General features: G+C 35.1%; 1 protein-coding gene across 2 annotated transcripts in view; it reads right to left on the bottom strand.

The window, feature by feature from the left end:
- TET2 (tet methylcytosine dioxygenase 2) overlaps positions 1-22,409 on the bottom strand; it is a 134,376-nt gene that overhangs the window by 84,785 nt on the left and 27,182 nt on the right. Inside the window, exon 2 of one of the 2 annotated variants that reach the window (XM_010371543.2) lies at positions 5,214-5,359. The exons of the other annotated variant lie outside the window; for it this stretch is intronic. The gene's annotated coding sequence lies outside the window, so the exon portion shown is untranslated. The remainder of the gene's footprint in view (positions 1-5,213; positions 5,360-22,409) is intronic. 2 annotated transcript variants of the gene reach the window in all.

Below are 22,409 nucleotides of genomic sequence, written 5' to 3'. Positions count from 1 at the left end.
AAAATGGATTGTTGTGTTTATACTGAACATGCACAGATTAATTTTCTTGTCAGTATTCCCTAAACAATACAGTATAATAACTAATTACATAGCATTCACATTGTAGTATTATGAATAATCAAGAGATGACTCAAAGTATACGGGAGGATATATGTAAATAATGTGCAAATTCTGCACTATTTTATATAAGAGACTTGAGGATCCACAGATTTTGATATCCATGGGGGGTCCTGGAACCAATCTCCCATAGATAATGAAGGATAACTGTAATTATATGATCATAGATTCTTCTAGAACATCATTACTTGTTTCTCTAGTCTTTTCAATATCAAATGAACTAAGAAAATCCATACTATTTTCACGTTTTGAGAAAAATGTCTGGTCAGATCAGCATCTGTAAAGATGAATAAATGTTTTTAGTGCCTGTATTTACATTGCAATTTTCTTTCAGAATACAAGCTGTTTTCACCAAGACTCTTCCATTTCTGCTTAAAAGATCCTGAGATCAATAGAGGCACCTGATATTTCACCTTTTGATGAGGAAACTGAAACACAAGAATAGTGAAAATGACTTTCATAAGGTGCAATCTATTTTAGCATGCTTTACTTGTTCTAAAATCAAAGGACACATCATATGTGGATATGCATTAAATGCAAAAAATGCTATATAGCTATTTGTGAATTTAGGGATTGCCAAGGTTGTCAGATAAATGCCACAAGAATGTCAACAGTCTTGTTTAATTCAGGCTCCTGGGACACAGAGACTACTGACATGACTCTGGGCTTAACATATATGCAAGATACCATATATAAGAGTGGTTTTGCTTCCCATAGTTGAGTTATGACTTGCATCATACCATGTGGCATGTGTAATGGAGAGAGTAAAGAAGTATATAAAGAATTGTAAAGCTACTGTAAATATATGTCTGCTCACTTGCTAGGTAATTATATTTTATTAGAATAAAAAACAAATAACTGATGAGTAGTAGAAAAATGGAAGAGTACAGTTTGAAGAGCACTGTATTAGATGATCTCTAAGGCCTATTTTTTCTTTTACAATCCTGTGACTCAAAGAATAAACTGCTCAGGCTTGTTAGAACAATGACTATGGATTTTAGTTCATAAGAATGACCTGTAAGGAAGTAACAATGAAGTCTTAAAGTCTAAGTATTGACCTAAATTTGAAGAGAAATCAGGAACCAGATCAGGAAAATCAAGCAAAGAGTGTGGTTTATTTCCCGTAGGGTGATGGTTTTTTGGGCCAATAAGAAAAACCATTTTTGTTCTGAAAGATAAACAGAAAAATAGTACAACATTAGAAATGCTATTCCTCCTTAAACTACTGAAGAGATAAAAAGATAACATTATAAATCAGGAAACTTCAACAATGACTACAGGGGAGAAAGCAATTAATTAAATCAAGAAGACTCAAGCTTCTATATAAGTTAGATCTGCTTCATGAGAAAGGATAAAATGTGTCTATGTCAATTAGAAAAATGGCTACAAGAGAGCGCTAACAGGCAAGTCAAACCTTCTAATCCTATTCTCCACAAGCAAGCTGGCAAAATACAAATCACGAATACTTTTTATAGACAGCAGGAGGAGAGTCAATATGAAGACCTGGGCTAGACCAAGTTATGTAATAGCTAGAGGCATGGCTATAAAGTCATGTAACATCTCTGGGTATCCTTTTTCCTTCCACAAAATGAACTAATTGGATTAGCTGATTTCTAATGGTTCCCAATCAATAATGTTTTTATTCTCTGTCTCTCCAACTTGTTATAAAAATATAAAATTTGGATAGCAAACAATTTTTGTACTATGTTAGTATTACATGGATTTAATGCATAGTAAAAACAGCTCTTAGAAACTTAATTCAGCCTATATGACAAATATCAAATGAACTTTAGCTGCCTTAAGAATATCTGCATCTGATTGTCTTAACTGACTCACACTGAATTCAAACTCATATGTCCCAACTTCCCTATTTCTTTTAATACCACCACATAATCAATCATTTTGAAAATTTTAGAGAAATCTTTGACTCCTCTTTTATCTCTTACGTGCAGTTAGCAAATAAATCCTCATGATTTTTCCTTAAAATATATAAAATCTATCTTCCCTTCTCTCTTATCAAAATCCATTTTCAATTTATCTCCTAAATTACTGCAACTACTGCCTCCATTTCCTTATTTGTTTAAATTTGTAAAAATAATGATATTGCTAAGTACAAGAATTCACCTTTGTACTCATCTGCTCTAACTGTTCCTCAATATTTTCAGGATAGCATGCAATAATCTTTAGCTTGACTTTAGGATTTTACAAAATTTGGCCTTACCCTGTTCTTCCATCTTCTCTCTGTTTGCCAACATGAACTCTATACAATGTCGCTTTTTTCCTGCTTCCCACCTGCCCTGTGCCTGGCCCATTCCTGCCCAAAAAGCCAACATTCTTATTTCACTCCATTTCATGCTGTTTCCCCTCCACTTCTCTCCACTGGGATGTCATTCTTTGTTATCAATCCCAATTCTTCCTATCCTTCAGGATCCAGGCCATGCCTGGTCACCTTCCTTTGTGAAGCCTACTCTCTTATAGTCCAGATGGACCTTGCTATTCAACTGCCAAAGTTCTTGGCCATATCACTTACTTAAGTGTATGTGTAAATATTTACTGATGTATAAAATACTGTGATTCTTTTTAAATCACTCTGCATGAAACCTTTTACTACTCCAGGTCTTTCTGGCTGTTCTCCACTACCTGCAATTCCTTCAGATAACTTTATGGTTTCTATACCTTTATCAGATTTTTATTTAAGACATAATCTTCTCTTGAAGCTGCCTTACTTGACTACTGTATCTTCAATTACTACCTAACCCTGCACTCAATTTCCTCTTTCTCCTTTATATTTTTATACTTAGCACTTCCTGGTATTTAGTATATTACACATTTTATTTTGTATGTGTCTGTCTCTTACTCTAATAGATTCTAAGCTCAACAAGGGAAGAGATTTTTGTCTCTTTTGCTCATTAACGCCACTCTAGTTCCTAGAAGAGTGCCTGGTATTTGGCAGGTGCTCGAGAAATATTTTTGAATGAATTCATATTTTAAAAACTAAAAGCAACATTAATAAAAGTGGTTAATAATAAAACAAAAACTAATATACAATTAAAAACTTACTATATGTTGGGCAATGTACAGGTAATGCATAAAATAATCCTGTTATTATCTATTATTACCTACTTTCTTCTTTGCCATATAAGGCAGGGCTTACAGAGGTTAAATAATTTTCCCAAGAACACATTCTTAATAAATGTACTAAAAATAAACTCTAGGCTTATTTGCTATTGAAATATGTCAAAGGCTGAGCTTATCCAACTGTAAAAAATTAACTGCAAAACAAGATTTTTGAGGAGATATGAGGGAAGAACTCCTCAGACAGCTACCTGTAAAACCTTTTGCCCCAGTGGCTAATACTTTAATTTGTTGTCCTCTTTTTTTGTGTAAGTTATCTTATAATGTTCCATAAACTTCTGCACTTTATTCCTTACCCAGGCTTAATGTTCAAGAAGAGAAAATCTTCTGACTAATGTTATGACTTCATTAAGGAGTAAAAATTCCATCTTAAAAATGAGTTCTCAGTTCTCATGTAAAAGACAAGAGCAGAATGAGTAGTCACAGTTCTCACAGAGTGAGGTAAAGCAATCATCAAGGGAGGAGGGGAAAAGTAAAGAATGCTTTATTCATAATTACCTAACATTTTCCAGCATGAGAGGGGAAAGAGGAAGTCTATTTTCAGTGACAATGATTACTCTAAAAATATTAACATGCAAGGGGAAAATTTTCATTCTGAGAGTTACTACTATACTGAGTTCTCTTTCCCTCACAGAGTGACTTAAAATTCCCAGGGTAGAGAGGTAATCTAGACAGATGCGCTTGCCCTGTGTCTTGAAAATGGCAACATCCAGGAATCATGGGAGTTTAACTGAGGACACACTGGAAAGAATTTCTCAGCACCAGGACAGTCTCTAAGAAATATCAAGTGGCAGAGTGGATACTTATATCCTCAGGTGTCTGTAGTAAGGCAGAGATTAGAGCTATAAAGGCTTATTAGAATATTTGTTATGCTGAATGCATAAACAAGATGTAGTGAAACTGAAGCTGAATTACCTACTAAAAGGGTTATAGACCAAAAAAAAAAAAAAAAAAAAAAAGCCTAATTCTTCCTTTTTTCTACCTAATCCAGATTCTTTCCTGCAATGTCTCTATAATTTTAACTGGCTTATATAGCACGGGCAAAATTATATATTGTAGAATTCATTCTCATCTTCATCTTAAACATTTTAGACAAAAATATATTAGTTCCCTACTTCTACACATGCATATATGAGAAAATGGTCTGGCAACCCTTAGGTTGGGACACTCAGCAGGTCATGCCATTCAGAGCAAATTGATTTTTATTAAGATAATTATAAGAACATGATTTTAGAAAGTATTTTGTGTCTCCCTCTTTCTTTTGTATTTTCAGAAAATCATATGAACTGGACCTGGGGCATGCACCTGTAATCCCACCTCCTTAAGAGGCTAAGGCAGGATGATGGCTTGAACCCAGGAATTTGAGACCTGTCTGAGCAACATAGTCAGACTCTGTCTCTACCTATTAAAAACAAACCATATGTAAAATCACATAGTTGTTCCTGAGATCTGCCATTCCATAATTTAGTTCTCTGCTAGTTCTACAGCACCCAACTGTCACAAGACTGACTAGCCAGATGCAGGAGGTACTCACTTGTCAGGTCAGCAAGTAACCACAAATACCATTTATTTGGTCCTTAACAAGATTGAGACAAAGTGGTTACAAGTGAATCAAAATGGAGGAGATAAATACTGTAACAACTGGTTATAGATATCACATTTTCTCATGTTTATAGTTCTATTTGAATAATCCTTACCTCTTTTTAAAAACTCCATAGACATTGAGAATTGATAAAAATCTATCTCCAGAAAAATACAGCTATACATAAGTCAGCACATCACTTTAGCAAATTCACAAATCTTAACAATCTAATCCATGTGTCCTAAGCACAGACAACAAAGAAAAGTATTTGAGAGGGTGCAGGGTAACTTGGAGTTGAAGTTTGGGAGAGAGATTAACCATTAAATTAGGAATAAATTTATACTTGACAAACAAGCATCAACTGTCTCCACTGTCTTACCAGCAGCTCAGTCCCTTACTGCTCTTCCTGGATCATGTCCTGTTGGCTGCTGCTGAGCCCATCTCCTGCATCCAAGTGTCGTAACTCAGTAGGAGCAAAGGCAAGTAAACAATCTTGAGAGGGTGTGCTGCTGAATGTTTGCCAGCCTAGAGAAGACAGAGTTTGAACATTTTTTAGTTAGCAAAAAGGAACAGGGTATATACACCTGCTACAAAGAGTTTTAAAGGTTTTAGATACCTATAATTGGATATTTCCATTACACAATGGCTGTTAAAAAACTTAGAGGATCTTTCTCAAAGCAATGACACTCTTAAATGTACCATAATAAAATTCTAATATTTGTAGAGCACTTTACAATGCCCAAAGCATCTTTAGTCTTCACATCTTCACCGCAATAATCAATGAGGCTTAAGCGCCAGTGGCTTATATTACTTCATCTGTTGAATACAGTGGTTCACAGTGTGGCTTACAAGAGTATCACCTAGGTATGAAGCTGAGGATTTTGCTGAGATTCTGACTTGTTGAGCTAAGAGGAAACTTTATTCTCCAGGTGACTTTGAGATGAAGTCAGGATTGAGAATCATTAAGTCCTTGTACTTCATAAGATGTGGCACTAACTAAACTCATAAATAGCAAGTATTCATTCAGTATATGCCATGTCAAGGTAATATGCTAAGTGCAATGGAAAAGGTAAAACATTATAACATGTGGTCTCTGTGCTCAAGGGTTTTAATTTAGCTGGAGAGACTGGACATATACTTTAAAAGGACCACCCAATAAGATACCTACTTTAAAAACATAACCCAAGTAAGACTTAATTGGCAAAGATGTAGTAAAAATATTGGGTGCTACAAATAAGTGGATATGACTATACACTGAAATAAGGGAGTAGGTTAAAAACATAAGAGAAGGTCACTGAGTTCCAAGGGCAGGGAGAAAAGAGGAATGGGGAGAAAGCATTGTTTTGAGGCAAAGATATAGCTGCAGCAAATTGGAGGAGATTAAAAAGCTCTCTCTGACTGAAGAGTGTCTACAAAGAAGCATAAGAAGAATTTGGAAAGACCGATTTGAAACAGAATCTAAAGAGTTTTGATAAAATGGCTAAAGAGTTGGTCCATTTTCCTGAATATATGGAAACAGTATTGGAATATCCTGAAATAGTATCTGAAATAGTATTGGAAGCTGTTGAAGCTCAGGTTCCAGGGGTTCTTGGTAAATGCCAGACACTATTCTAGATGCACTACATATGTTACCTCATTTACCACTTGAAAAATTCTGGTGAGATCATTATTATCATTATCATCATCATCATTATTATTATTCCCACTTTACAGAGTAAGAAGGGAGGTCTCTTAATTTTTTCTCAAAGTCACATGCCTAGAAATAGTAAGCTGAGACTGGGACATGTTGTTTTTTTAGAAACATGGCATCATAAAAGTCATATGTTAGGGTGTTTTGAGATATAATTCACATACCATAAAATACATCCTTGTAAAGTATATGAGTCAGTGGGTTTTACTATATTAAAAAAATTATGCCACTGTCACCTATCACTACTATCAAATTCTACAATATTTTCATCACTCTGTCACCCTCCCCCTGAAAAACAGTACCCATTAGGAGCCAGTTTTCATTCATTCCTCCCCTGGGCCTTGGTGACCACTAATCAACTTTCAGTCTCTATGGTTTTCCTATTTTGAATGACTTTATGTATATGAAATCATACAAAATTTGGCCTTTTATGTCTGGTTTCTTTCACTTAATGTTTTTAAGGTGCATCTGTGTTGTAGCATGGATCTGTACTTTATTCCTTTTTATGACTAATATTCTATTGTATTGATATACCATATTTCCTTTAGCTATCAGTGATGAACTTTTGGGTTACTTCCACTTTTAGCCTCATAAATAATGCTTCTTTGGATATTCACTTCAAACTTTTAAATTATGATAAAATATATGTAACATAAAGTTTGCCATTCAAACCATATTTAAGCATACTATTCTGTGACATTAAGTACATTCACATTGCTGTGAAACCATCACTGCCACCCATCTCCAGAACTTCTTCATCTTCCTAAACAGAAATTCTATGCTCATTAAACAGTAACTTCCTATTTGCTCCTCCTCCTAGGCCCTGGCAATCATTATTCTACTGTATGCCTCTATGAATTTGACAATTCTAAGTACCTCATGCAAGTGGAATCATATAATATTTTTCCTTGTGTAATTGGCTTATTCCACTTAGCATAATGTATACAAGATCCATCCATTTTCTCGCATATGTCAGAATTTTTTTCCTATTTAAGGTTTAATAGTCCATTGTATGTCTATACCACATTCTGTTTATCCATTCATCCATCTATAAGCATTTGGGTTGCTTCTACCTTTAGGTTATCGTGAATAATGCTGCAACAAACATGGATATACAATGTTTATAAGTTTTTGTGTGGGCATATGTTTTCAATTCTCTTGAGAGTGGAATCCCTAAGAGTGAAACTACTGGGTCTTATGGTAATTCCATGCTTAATCTTTTGATGAACTGCCAAACTGTTTTGCAAAGTGGCTGCACCTTTTTACATTCCACTAGCAATGTGTCAGGGTTCCAATTTTTCCACATCCTCACTAACACCTGTTATTGTATGTTTTAAAAATTATATCCATCCCAGTGAGTGTGAAGTGGTAGAAGATTTAGGTGTTATAAATAATCATATGAAAGATATTGGCTTATTGCAGTACTCAAGTATAAGTGATAGTTGGAATGAGAGGGTGGCAGAATAAATTAAATAAAATGATCAAACAGAAATATTACTGATAAAGAAATGAATGACATTTAGTAACATTTTAAATGTAGGGAGAAAAAAGAATGATTCAATTATAGTGATAAAGCTTTTGAGTTTGGTTGTCTGGAAGAATGATGGTATTAATCAGATAAACAGATAATTCTAGAAAGGAATCTGAAATGACAAAATAAATTCTTGACATGATGCATTTGAAAAAACTTGTGTATTCCAAAGAAATAGTCATCAGGCAGGTGAAGTACAGGAGGTCAGGGTTGGAGTCAATAGGCTATTTCATTTTTCTTTTGAAAGAAATGATCAAAGAAACATTATTAAGATTAGAAGAGGGTTATTGCCTGTATATGATGAGACTCTTAAATCTGAGTTCAGCAACTGACAAACCAAACACTGAGGAAGGCAGAGGAGTTTTTACCTTCTGTTTTCTGCTTAAAATAGTAAAACAAAACTTCAGAAGTAAAAAATGTATCTTTATTCAGCTTTATATAACTTATTTTTATCAGAATTTGAGTTGGTATCACGTTTTTAACTATACCAAGGTGGTGCTTGTGGTTCTGGGAATGATGTGAGCAGTTCTAGGAGGATTTCCCTCTCTGAGCTGGCATAAGATTGGGAGTCCTAGAGGACATGAGTGTCACTATGAGCAGTTATCTGGTTGGCTTGGAATCAAGCTGGCAAACTCTCAAGGAGAAACTATGAATTCTAGTTCTATTTGCCCAAAACAGTCCCCTTTAGTAAAAAGAGGTGATCCCCAACAAATAGAATAGTCTCTTGCTAGAATATAGTTCCTCAGTAGCCAATAATTCTGGCTTTGTTCAGCTTTGAAAAGTCTCCAATATGATAATATTCAGGAATAAATACAGTGATGACTCACAGGCTTATACACATGTTTTGAAAGAGAAGCTTAATGAGGCTATTTTGGATCATGCAGCCGGGCTGTGGTGGCTCATGCCTGCAATCCCAGCACTTTGGGAGTCCAAGGTGGGTGGATCACTTGAGGTCAGGAATTCGAGACCTGCATAGCCAACATGATGAAACCCTGTCTCTTCTAAAAATATAAAATTAGCCAGGCATGGTGGTGCAAGCCTGTAGTCCCAGCTACTTGGGAGGCTGAGGTGGGAGAATCACTTGAACCCAGGAGGCAGAGGTTGCAGTGAGCTGAGAGCTGAGATCGTACCACTGCACTCCAGTCTGGGTGACAGAGTGAGACTCCACTTCACAAACAAAAAAACAAAAAAAAAAAAAGAAAAATTATCAAAGAAAATGCAAAATACACTCAGCTTACACATTGAGTTTTCCTTCTGCCATGATATATTGAAAGTTATAAAAAAAAGCACTTAGAAGATAAAACAGAACAAACATATGAAGGGTAACTGCTGAAGACAGAGATTAAGAAAAGGGCCATGAAGAGGGTTAAAAAAAAAAAAAAAACTAAGCCAATGAGCACATTTAAATGTTCTCATTCCCACACACATATCTACTGTTTTGTTTTTTTCTTTGTTTTCCTGAGACAGGGTCTTGCTCTGTCACCCAGGCTCAAGTGCAGTGGCACAATCGCGGCTCACTGCAGCCTTGACCTCCCAGATTGAAGCTATCCTTCCATTTCAGTCTCCCAAGTGGCTAGGACTACAGGCATGTACCACCACACCCAGCACATTTTTTGTGTAGTTTTTGTAGAGATGAGGTCTCACTATGTTGCCCAGGCAGGTCTCGAACTCCTGAGCTCAAGTGATCCACCCGCGTCGGCCTTCCAAAGTGCTGGGATTACAGGCATGAGCAACCACGCCCAGCCATAGTTACATTTTTAATTGAATAAAATATACTTCACCATCAAAGTTGTAATCATTTTGAGCATAATATCATTCTTAAACATATTTTCCTTTGTTCCCTAAATTGAAGCCTATTCTATTTTATCTTTATAAACTATTCACTGTTTTATTTTTATTTATTTTTTACTTATTTATTTATTTTTTGAGACAGAGTCTCACTCTGTTGCCCAGGCTGGAGTGCAGTGGTACGATCTCGGCTCATTGCAAGCTCTGCCTCCCCGGTTCATGCCATTCTCCTGCCTCAGCCTCCTGAGTAGCTGGGACTACAGGTGCCCGCCACCACGCCCAGCTAAGTTTTGTATTTTTAGTAGAGATCGGATTTCACCGTGTTAGCCAGGATGGTCTCGATCTCCTAACCTCATGATCCGCCCGCCTCGGCCTCCCAAAGTGTTGGGATTACAGGTGTGAGCCACTGCGCCCAGCCTCACTGTATTTTAGAAAGGTATTATATACTTTATCTGCAATATTTTCAAAATAGATTTAGAAAAAAAAGACAATAAAAATAGCTAAAATTTATTGAATGTATTCTAAGTCATTCAATTTTCATACTATCAATTGTTTACCTTAGCACACCTTTGCAGGTGGCAGGGCCTCCAGAGCCTGCGCTCTTATTCAACATGCTTCATGCCCTCCACAAGCTTGTAGGAGATTCGATGAAACATTTCATTTTGGTGAAAGGTAAGTAATTCTATATTTCAAAGCCTAGAAACAGACAAGTTTTCTTTCTGAAAGATGAAAAATGAAAAAAAAAAGAAACCAACCTCTTCTCTAAAAACTACTCTACCTATAAACTGAATATATCATTACAAGCTAGGCACCTTACATAGGAATCCTCCATTTGGGGTTTATATGCATTTTCCTTTCAAGAGATAGATCCACCACTGATCAAACATCATCAGACACTTCCGTTAAAAACAAGGGACTTTGTTTATCATGCTGGATTCAGTCTTTCCCTTCCCTTTGTGATATTAGTACACCTTCATGGCATGTTTCTTCAAAGCCCCAGTAATAGATGTTTCCTTCCTGTTGAAATGCTGCCTTGGCTGCTTCTCTGCTTGATGTGATTCTCCTCCAGGTTTAAATGGGGTCAGACTGGAGTTCACTAAACAGCACATTACTCACTCCAGCAGGATATGCCCACAAAGTGGTTCTCCTATTCTTATACACATGTGTACACACATACATACACACACACATGCACACACACCTCTCTCTGCAAGTAAATGATCCCAACTGTACAGTGCCTAAAGGGAAGTGCTATTTCAGAATGTCAGCTACTTGGCAGTGATGGCTATTCTCCTGTTAATGCTTTAAAAAACCACTACGGTAGTCAAAGTTTTAGGAAGAAAATTAAAGACCTTAAATGTATTCACTTCCTGCTCCTCCTAACATAGACAAAGTGGTGACTCCCAGTGAAGATCTCAGAAAGTGTTTGCAGAACAAATTCCATGAAGATAAAAACAAGTATACACCATATGAGAATGTTTCCAATCAACAGTCTTTATATAACTACAATTGCCAAACAAGGCTGAAATATCAACCACCAGTTATAAACTATTTAACATAGTATTTCCATTACACAAAGTTATTATTTAAGAATGAAACACTGGAACATGAGAGGTACAGGTATAAAGTCACAAGGCATTGTGTATAGATTATCAGATCAATTTATATAGTTTCCAAAAAGAAAAGAAGTTATGAGGGAATATTTTTTAAAATAATAGTTATTTTTAAAAACCAAGATGGAAAACACATCAGAAGAAAATACCGTATAAACATCACGCACAAAAAGCAAAAGAAATTCCGCATCTGAAACACAAACTTTTACATGACATTCTGACGTTTGCTAATACTTGACCTCACTGGTCAGAGACTGGGCCAATGAAGGGTGTGCTCAAAATCTTAACTTTGAAAAGCTTCTTAAGGGTATGGTTTATTTTTCATCCACTAAAATAGAAAATATAATTCTCTATAATACACTTACCATTTCTAACATTCAGGCATTTTAGAGATCCCCACTAGAAATTTCAAGTACTATAGGAGAAGAAAGGAGTGAAAGGGGAAGAAAGGGGCAAAGAAAGGTAACTTGCATTGATTTGAATGCTTTATTAGTCATTTTCTTTTTCTTCACACAAGGAACTTCAGGTATTTGTAATTGTATTTGTGTGGCTGATTGCAGGACAATTAATTATATTGGGAGCTAGGTTTTTAGCTGAATCTCAGAATGTCTCTCCTGTAACTTCCATAAACCCCTAGGCAAATTAAGGGGGTAGGCTGTAGAAGAGTTAACAAAGTATAAACTAATCTCAGGTTCTAATTCTGACTCTAATCCTCCATAACTTCATGATCTTGAGCTGATCACTTAAGGAAACCGAGGACTAGAGGGCCTGTAAGATGTTAAATTGTATTATTTCTGTTCCAAACCAGCTTTAAGGTTTCATGATTCCATGATTTCGATACTATCGAATTTGAGATAAAAAAATATATATAGGAAAAAGAGTTATTGAACAAATGAATAGGTATAAAAACACAAGCCAAATTATATTAATGGAATTATTCTAATTTAAGTCTACTTGTGTGATATTAAGTTTATAAAAATATACCCTTTACATTGTAATATATAACTATAATTGATAGCCACAATGCTTATTATTGATTCCAAAGGAATTTTTACAATATATATTCTATTCCTTATATTTAGTAATTTCATATTACAAAATGATGTAATGGTTTCTTGGGAGTAATGAGTCTACTACCATGGTTCTCTTAGACTGAACTGCTAATTGCATCCATTTAAAACAGACATAGATTGAGGATCAATAAACTGGTAGACTTTAAGTGCTTTTTAAAAACTGCTTCCAATCTATAACATTAACCCAGATATTTTTAAAAGGATTTCATTTTTCCTATTTTTGGGTGATAAGTATTAGGTACACATGAACCCTACCTTATAGTTTCTTAAAAATGGATGGAAAGAATGAATTTTTAAATCACTTATGTTATAAATTATTTATAGCCCAAATAATATCATCATCTAAGGACACTTTAAGTCACATGACCTACATGAGCTAAGGTTTAAAGACATTACATTAATATCATCAATATAAACATCAAAGGATCAATTATAAAAATTCTAATGCTTAATGGGATGGCAAAACTACAAAATAAAATTTTACACTATAGTATAAAATTGCTGACATTTGATCAGCCACTATTTTAAAAAAAATATTCCTTCATTAACAATATTCTCTAATTTTCATTTAAAAATTGAAACAAGAAAATTTTTATCTAATTTTACTTCTAATAGAAAGGCAAATAAAAAATACTTTTTAAAATATTTCAAAACATACAGGAAAACTCTGCAGTTATATTTACCTGGTTTGTTAAAAACAAACTATGCATTCTGCAAAATTGCAAGTGTCTATTTTTATCATAAGGTATTCTTAAAAGCAGTTTAGTAAACATCAAGTTATGACAAATAGATGTCTCTCTTGCCACACAGGAGTGATAATCAAAATATTTAACAGCTCATATGTCAAGGCATGGGACATAGTGCTGGAGGAGGATCCTAGAGGAACCTACATGCCATTTATTATTCTAGCTGCAAGACTGTGGGTAGACCCAGGGAGTAATGGGGAAGGAGCTATAGTGGCTTAGGGTAGCAGAATTACTAGCTACCTTGGAAATCTTTCAGTAACCATCAGCACAGCCACACTCATGTGCACGTGCTGCCTATCAGCTCCAGTTGTTTGCATGATTTTTAAATAAGGGATAAAAAAAGTATTAAGCAACTGTTACAAGTCTTTGCAAATCTACCACTTGTCACTGGAAAAAAATGTAACTATTAACTTTGGCTGTAGCTAGAGAACAAATGATGGGGAAAATTTGATAAAAGAAATTAAAATTTAAAGATGCAATATTTAAAAATGTTTTTGAATTACACATAAAATTACATAAAATATTTTCATAATATTAAAATTATATAAAAATGAAGGTATGAGGTTAAACTTTCAAGTAATAACCAAGATAACATAATTTAAATACACTTCTCCCTAAATAAAGTAGTATAAAAAGCTATAAATTCAATCATACTTAAGGTTGGAGGGTGATATAAATGAATCAGAAAATCAAATGAGTATTTTTACAACAAATTGTGACATATTTTTCATCAAAGTAACTGTCATTATCATATTAAACTGGATTTTCACATCTTCAATTTCCTAGAAGGGGGTAGGTACACTATTGCTACTTACAAGTTGACTGCTTATGAATAAGCATATCATAATGCTCAAGAAACAGCAGCATAAGTAAAAAATATTTAGGGCAATGTTGCAGATGTGAGATTGTACAGAATTACACATTTAAAAAAGTTTTAAACCATTTTTTAATTGCTAGATTTTCTAAGTGAAATATCTGAATCTAAAGAAAGCAGGAATTTGTTGTTGTTGATTGTCCTGTGTTAAAGGGATTAAAGTCACTTAGCAACCTCTGTGTTGTAGAAACCAAGATAAAAGAAGAGTTGGTTGTCTATCATCAGCTCTTCTAAGATGGAAGAGTGCAAGTAAATAGAAAAGCACTATTTCTGCAATGGTGCTTTGACATACATTCTTCATCACATGACAAAATAAAAATCATCAAGAAATTCCCAGAAGGAAAATCCTCCAAAAGCATATTGTGACTAAATGGAGAATTTACAAACCACTACCATACAGACACACACAAAGACAAACACAAACAGTAACAAAAGCCATGGCCAAGAAGCATACAGATCGTAGCTTAGAAAGGGAGACTGCATAGTAGAAACTTTGTTAAAGGCTTTAAAATATTCTAGATAGAAATATAAATGAGCATAAGAGTGATGATTTATAGAATCAGAGACTATTTTTAAACTTGGTTTTATAGAGGCAAACAAGGAATAAACATTAAACTAGGACAGTACATAATTAGGGAAGGCAGCTTCACATGGAGGGATAAATTTGAGGATCTGAGTTAAAAGAATGATAAAAGGGCCAGGCGCAGTGGCTCACACCTGTAATCCCAACACTTTGGGAGGCTGCAGTGGGTGGATCACCTGAGGTCAGGAGTTCGAGACCAGTCTGGCCAACATTGTGAAACCCTGTCTCTACTAAAAATACAAAATGAGTCAGGTGTGGTGGCACGTGCCTGTCATTCCAGCTATTCAGGAGGCTGAGGCAGGAGAATCGCTTGAACCTGGGAGGTGGAGGTTGCAGTGAGCCAAGATCGTGCCTCTGCAACCCAGCCTGGGCAACAGAGTGAGACTGCTTCCAAGAAAAAAAAAATGATAAAAGGGCAATATCAATTAGAATGTGAAATACTGTTTGTGACCATGGAGATATGGAGAATATTTACATTTTAGAAAGGTTTTTAAGTGTCATAAGATTCTAAATGCAGTAAATAAGCTCTGAAATAAACATAATTTTGCTTCCTAGTAAAACAAAAAAAAAGATAAAACTTAAAAGAACTCAATAATTGTAAAACACATTTGTATATATTTTACATATCTACAACAGCAGAGAAGCACAGGCATGTAAGAATTTGTATTTTCCTCCATGTATTAATGATTAAGATTTTGGAATATGAGGAAGTATTTTTAGACCAGGAATGAATCAAATCAGTATTTTAATGTTATCACTGAGCAAAGTAGAGTTTGGCAAAAAGAAGCCAATGACTCTGTGTTTAAAGAAGCTTGTCTGAAAAGTCCTTCATGCCAAGTTGACTCAGGTTCATAGGCCATGAGAAATCAATACTGAAAGTCTTGTCATTGATTTTGGATGAGAAACTAAGTGAAGCCTGGAGCATCTAATTCCTTACACTTGGAGATGTGAAAGTGTCATTTCTATGATAGGTCAACAGCCAGCTGACCAGAAAGGCATAACTACTGCAATCTCCAAGAAAAAACCAGTGAAAGCAGGGAGACAGACAAATGAACAACCCTTAGCAGACACATTTTATTTCAGCCCAGTAGCCATTAAAAACCAGATACTCTGCATGCTAGAAAAACTTTCCTCTTGGGCAAGACAAGTAATACTGAAGAACCTAATAGTGGGATAAACTTAATCATGCCTCACTAGGAATGCAGCTGCTTTAGAGGATCTCACTGTAGATAGTCTTCCAGTGGGATGTCAATCTTCCCTCAAACATGTGCCACTGAAATGACTTAATACTCTAGGTTTATGCCAGGTCAGGGTACACAGGTCACCTAGAGCCATGAATGAAGTCATGCATTATCAAAAAGCAGGTCAGAGGTGACACAAATCATCTAAGTGTAACAGCTGACTACAAATTACTTTCTATTATAAGTGTTCATTTCCCAAATGAAGAGGATATTTTTCATTTTTGAGGATGGTGAAAAAAATCCTCACATAAAATTAAACAAGATTTTTTATCTTGAATACTTTGAGAAAAAGGATGGAGTCTGTCTGTAGGTACATGAATTTGCCTTGTAGCCTTTGCAGTATCACTGGCATTGAATGAAGGCAACTGAATTATGCCCATGGATTCTAAGGGATATCCCGATCACCTCCCCTACTTCTTTTAATGAAAGATTTGTGTTGATTCTTCATTGCAAACAAGGTTGTGGGTCAATTAAGAAGGAGACGAAGTTATTTTTCCTAACCCCAAATTGAAAATGGAGGTCAAAAAGGCAACTTGAAATGAAACACTATAGCACCTGATAAAAGAAAATACATACTTTTATCACTGATATGGTTAGGCTTTGTGTCCCCACCCAAATCTCATCTTGAATTACAATCCCCATAATCTCCATAATCCCCATGTGTCAAGGGAGAGACCAGGTGGAAGTAATTGGATCCTGGGGGCAGTTTCCCCCATGCTGTTCTCATCATAGTGAGTTCTTATAAAATCTGATGGTTTTATGAGTGTTTGGTAGTTGCTTCTGCATTCATTTCTCCTTCCTGCCACCTTGTGAAGTCGACTTCTGCCACGACTGTAAGTTTCCTGAGACCTCCCCAGCCATGCTAAACTGTTAGTCAATTAAATCTCTTTCCTTTATAAATTACTCAATCTCAGGCAGTACTTTATAGCAGTGTGAAAATGAACTGATACATTCAACTAGTTTTTTTATTAACATTTTTTCAGATTGCCTACATTTTTTAACATTAATAAACTTTATAGTCAAATTGATTCACAGTAAAACAGCAGAAAGTTCCCACATACCCCTGTCCCCACAGACCCACAACCTTCCCCACTATCAACCTCCCATACCAGAGTGGTATATTTGTTACAACTGATAAATCTACATTGACGCATTTTGATACCCAAAGCCCATAGTTTACATTAGGGTTCACTATTGGTGGTTACATTCTAGCTGTCTGGACAAATGTATAATGACATGAATCTACCACTGTATTATTATATAGATTCATTTCACTGCTCTAAAAATTTGCCTATACATTCCTCCCTCCTCCTAAATCCTGGAAAACACTGCTCTTTTTACTGTCTCCATAATTTTGACTTTTCCAGAATGTCATGTAGTTGGAATCATACAGTATTTAGCCTTTTCGGATTAGCTTCTTTCACTTTATAATATGCATTTAAGTTTCATCCATGTCTTTTTATGACTTGATAGCTCATTTCTTAGTGCTGAATAATACTCTTTCATCTGGAAGTACCATAGTTTATTCATCTACTCACATATTAAAAGATACCTTGATTGCATCCGAGTTTTGGCAATTATGTAATGCTGTTAACAATGTATGCAGGTTTTGATGTGGATATAAGTTTTGTTTATTTTTGCTTTTTTTTTTTTTTTTTTTGAGATGGCGTTTTGCTCTGTCACTCAGGCTGGAGTGCAGTGGCACGATCTCAGCTCACTGCAGCCTCCCCCTCCTGGGTTCAAGTGATTCTCCTGCCTCAGTCTCCCTAGTAGCTGAGATTACAGGCACAAACTGCCATGCCCAGCTAATTTTTTGTATTTTTAGTAGAGATGGGGTTTCACCATGATGGCCAGGCTGGTCTTGAACTCCTGACCTCAAATGATCCACCTGCCTCGGCCTCCCAAAGTGCTGCGATTACAGGCATGAGCTACCTTGCCTGGACAGGACATAAGTTTTCAAGTCCATACCAAGGAGTGTTATTGCTGAATCATATGGTAACAGTATGTTTGTTTTGTAAGAAACTGCCAAATTGTCTTCCAAAGTGACTACACCGTTTTGAATTCTTACTAGCAATGAATGAATGTTCCTGTTGCTCCACATTCTCACCAGCACTTGGTTTCATCAGTGTTCTGACTTCAGCCATTCTAACAGGTATATAGCGGTATCTCATTGTTATTTTAATTTTCAATACCCTAATGACGTTTGATGTTTAACATCTTTTCACATGCTTACTTGACACTTGTGTACCTTCTTTGGTGAGATATCTGTTCAGGTTTTTTGCTCATTTTTAAAGTTGGGTTGTTCATTTTCAAACTGTTGAGTTGTAAGAGTTGTTTGCACACTGTGGACAACAGTCCTTTATGAGAAGTATCTTTTGCAAATAATTTTTCCATCTGTGGCTTGTCTTCTCATTCTCTTAATACTGTCTTTCATAGAGCAGAAGTGGCTTGTCTTCTCATTATCTTAATATTGTCTTTCAAAGAGCAGAAGTTTTAAATTTTAGTTAAGTCCAGCTTATCAACCATTTCCTTCATGTATCGTGCCTTTGGAGCTGTATCTAAAAAATGTCACTGCCATACCAAAGTCATCTAGGTTTTTTCCTATGTTATCTTCTGGGAGTTTTACAGTTCTGCATTTTACATTAGGTCTACGATTCAAGTTAATTTTTGCAAAGGGTATAAGATCTGTGTTTACACTCATTTTGGATTTAAAAAATTTTTGTTATTGTATGTGAATGACTAGTTTTTCTAGCATTATTTGTTGAAAAGCCCATCTTTGCTCCATTGTATTGCCTTTCTTCCTTTGTCAAAGATCATTTGGTTATATTTATATGGGTTTCTTTGGGCTCTTTATTCTATTCCATTGGTCTATTTGAATATTCTTTCACCAGTACCCACTACATTGATTATCTGAGCTTTATAGTAAGCTTTCAAGTCAAGTAGTGTCAGTCCTCTGACTTTGTTGTTCTCCTTAAACACTGAGTTGGCTACTCTGCTCTTTTGCCTCTCCATATAAACTTTAGAATCCTTTTGTTGATATGCATAAAACATTGTGCTGTGTTTTTTAATGGCATTGCACTGAATCTATAGATCAAGTTGGGAAGAACTGACATCTTGATAATGTTGAGCCTTCCTATCCATGAACATGTAACATCTCTTCATTCTTTAGTTCACTGGTATCTTTCATTAGACTTTTGTAGTTTTATTCATATAGATCATGTATATATTTTGTTAGATTTATACAAAAGTATTTCATTACTTGGGGTGCTAATGTAAACGGTAATGTGTTTTTAATTCAAATTACACTTGTTTATTGCTGGTATATAGGAAAGTGGTTGGCTTTCTTTATATTAAATTTGTATTCTGTAACCTTACAATAATCACTTACTAATTTCAGTTTTTTTTTTTTTTTTTTTCTGATCCTTCGGATGTTCTATATAAACAACTGACATCTGTGAACAAAGACAGTTTGATTTCTTCCTCCTGAATCTGTATGCTTTTCATTTTCTTTCCCTTGTCTTATTGCATTAGGTAGCACTTTCAGTAGGAAACAAAGTGGTAAGAGGAGACACCTTTATCTTGTTCTTGATCTTAGCAGGAAAGCTTTGAGTTTCTAAAAATTAAGTATGATGTAAGCTATATGTTATTGTGTATTTTCTTTATGAAGTTGGGAAATACTACTATATCCCTAATTTTATTTTTCTTATATGGATCTGAGTTTCTAACCTACATCATTTTATCTCTCTCTAAAGAACTTTAAACATTTTTTGCAAGGGTGTCCAAATTCAATTTGTTGAATTTCAACAAATTCCTGAAATTTTGTTTCTTTAAGACAGTCTTAATTTCTTAACTTCTGACGGATAATTTTGCAAGGTTCAGAATTGCAAACAGCTGGATTTTTCTTTCAACATCTTAAATATCTCACTCTACTCTCTTATTTGCACGGTTTATGAGGATATGTAAGATAAAATTCTTATTTTCGCTCCTCTATAGGTGTTTTTTCCTTCTGGATTCTTTTAATTTTTTTTTTTTTTTTAAATCTTTGATTTTCTGAAGTTTGAATATAATATGCCCATGTGTAGTTTTGGGGCATTTATCCTGCCTGGTGTTCTCTGAGCTTTCTGGAGAAGTAGTTTGGTGTCTGACATTAACTGGGGGAGATTTTCACACACTATTGCTTCAAATATTGCATCTAATCCTTTCTTTTTCTAGTATGCCCATTACATGTACATTACACCTTTTGTAGTTCCCGTGCAATTCTTGAATATTTTGGTTTGTTTTTTTTTCCCCCAGTCTTTTCTCTCTTTGCATTTTAGTTTTGAAGTTCCTATTATCATATCCTTAACTTCAAAGATTTTTTCCTCGGCTATGTTCAATCTACTTATGAGCCTATCAAAGGCATTTTTAATCATTTCTGTACACTATGCTTGATACTTGGCATTTCTCTTTGGTTCTTTCCTAAAATTTCCATCTCTATATTTACATTATTCATCTGTTCTTGTATGTCATCTTTTTAAATCCCTCAGCATACTAACCATAGTTTTTTGAAAAGTTTCTGGTCTGATAATTCCAATGTCACTGCCATATTTGATTCTGCTTCTGATGCTTATTCAGTGTCTTCAAACTGCATTTCCTGCCTCTTAGCATGCCTTATAATTTTTTGGTTGAATGACAGACATGATATACTCAGTAAAAGAAACTGCTGTAAATAGGCTTTTAGTAATACGATAGTAAAATGTGTGGGAAAGGGAAGGATTCTTTAGCCTTATGATTGGGTCTCACTCTTTGGTGAAACTACCCATGGACTATGAACTTCACCAGTGTTCTCAGTTCCCCTAGGCTCCCTAACATGGACAGGATGGTTTGAGTTGTCTAGACTTACATATTTTCCTTCTCTATGTGGAAAGCTAAAAGGGGGCTGAACTTAGGTATTTCCCTTCCCTTTGGGAGGTTAGGCTCATATAAAATCCCAAAAGTTTAGGCTCTGATAAAATAGTTTCACTTGAGGGCAGGCTTGAGTCCAACAAAATGCTCTGACATATTTCAAGATGGTTCCTTTTCTTCTCCCCTTAGGGAATTTTCTCCAGTATTCACTGTGAACACTCCTAGAGGTTAAACTCACAAAAGTACAGGTCCTTCCATAACTGAGTCCTCCTGGAGTTTTTAACCCTCCGATTTGCCCACACTGAACAACTGCCCACACTGAGCAATTTTTTAATTACGGTTCAAGTTTTCCTACCTGGCACTCATTCCCACAAAAATTTTCCTTGTAGGTTTTTGCCCTAGTAAGTTGTGATTCTTTATATCTACCTGTCTGTTTCTCTAATATCTGATGCAGTTGTTTGCCCTATAATCTCATTTTTCTGACAGATCTGAGAAGAGTCATTAATTTTCCAATTTATTCAGTCTTTTACTTGTTAGGATGGAGTGGTGGCTTCTAAGCTCCTTACATGCCAGGTTGAAACCCAAAGTCTCAGTATTTTTTTTTTTTAAGTTTTTTGTTTTGTTTTGTTTTGTTTTTTACTTTTTAACCATATGTCATCCCAGAAAAATATCAATCTCCTATTCTAAATAAATTTTAGGAAATAATAGTGGCAAGAAAATCTGTAAGCATAGCCTAGTTCTCAAAAAGGGTTGTTTTGCAATGTACAAATACATTTCTTTAGAAGAACACAGTGATAAAATATCTTTTAAGATCTATCAAATAAGGGGTAGGCTTATCAAATTCATAATTCTAACTCTCTCTGATACCCCTAAAATTTTATTTATATATGAACAGTATAGCTATAGAACAAGTTGAGGCTTTGGGTAGAAATATAATTAGCATACTAAGTTCATGTTTATAATTGTTTTGTTAATGTATATGTTGATAGGGACTGCTATGGTTCTTTGAAGTCATTGTTCCCTACTCTTTTAAGAAATATATACACTATTTTTGCATGCATATATTTCCTCACACATATCTACCTAAAAAATTGGGATTTTCCTTTTGATTTAGTTTTAGGAGGTCAGCCTGAATCAGCCTCAGGTTCCCTGCCTCCAGACCCTATTCTCCTGCCTCAGAGGCACCTGCAGATAGATACAAGGGCAAGGAGGTGAGGAGAATTTGGTGGTGCATGGAGATAGATTCTTGGACTTGGAAACTTGGGAAGCTGAGATGGCAGGGAGGAAGGGATGGATGGGCTTGATTCTGTAAATTGGTTCTTTCATTCTGATGTAAAGTGTACTATTTCTCTCAATAGTTTAAATAAATGTTTATGAGCACCCACTAAAAAAAAAAAAAAAATAAGTCAATATTTTATTAAACTGAAGTCTTCAAGAAGTCTCAAGATTTTTCTCAACCAATATTAATCTCCATTAGATTATAATCTTGTTTATATGTCACTTTTTAAACAGGAATCCTAAGAATATGAGCCTAATTTTATAAATGTTTTAA

This window comes from Rhinopithecus roxellana, chromosome 2, assembly GCF_007565055.1.
Source record: "Rhinopithecus roxellana isolate Shanxi Qingling chromosome 2, ASM756505v1, whole genome shotgun sequence".
NCBI lineage: Eukaryota > Metazoa > Chordata > Mammalia > Primates > Cercopithecidae > Rhinopithecus > Rhinopithecus roxellana.
This window is presented reverse-complemented; position numbering and strand designations above follow the sequence as displayed.